Raw genomic sequence first — 902 nt, forward strand, 5'->3', positions numbered from 1 at the left:
GGTCCTAATGTATAGATCACCTCTGCAAAATTTCAGCCAAATTGGTGATCGTTAAGGCATCCAAAACTGCAATTTACAACAATGTACAACGAACGGTTCCGGTTCGGCAGATTCGGTTCGTTCGTGTAAATTGCAGTTTTTGATACCTTAACGATCACCAATTTGGCTGAAATTTTGCAGAGTTGATCTATACATTAGGACCTAAAAACTAAACGGTTAAGATGTGAAAATATGATCGAAAAGTGGGTCAAAACTGGAAATCCGTACCTTTTTTCTTAGGTGCGGATATCCGCACCTGAGCAAAGTTATATATTATATATATATATATATATATATAAAAAGCAGTAAGAAAACAATCTCTTTCGCTCCCTGGCCTCATGAAAACAATAGGGCTCCCTCCCGGTCACGCACACAATTAAATTGTCATAAAGTATTTGGGATGTATGTTCACATGCATATAAAGTTGTCGAGCTAGGACCACTCACTGTATTGAGTTTCAACATCGATCAATGACTCATCAATCTCTATGACTCACATTCTGGTATTGATGATTTGATTCTATTCTTATCTGATTTTCAGCATTTTCATTTTCTTGATCTTCATTTATGGACGTAGAAAGTTTAGTTTTTGGACCTTCTGGTGGGATTTTCTGGGAAAGTTTTTCAGTTGGGAAAGAAACTGATATTCCTTGGCCAAAATGAAAAAAACTGAGCTTTTCATTTTATTTTTGAGACTGACATACCTATGTATGAAGTTCGGTTAAAATGCAAAGTCTGTCACTAACAGCATGTCAATAATTTTTTTAAAATAAAATTCTGATAGTTTGTTAAAATTGAATCTTGTTAATGCACATTCATTACGTACGTACTTCAAAATTAATATAAATAGTTGTCAATGTAGAA

This window comes from Rosa rugosa, chromosome 3 (assembly GCF_958449725.1).
Source record: "Rosa rugosa chromosome 3, drRosRugo1.1, whole genome shotgun sequence".
NCBI lineage: Eukaryota > Viridiplantae > Streptophyta > Magnoliopsida > Rosales > Rosaceae > Rosa > Rosa rugosa.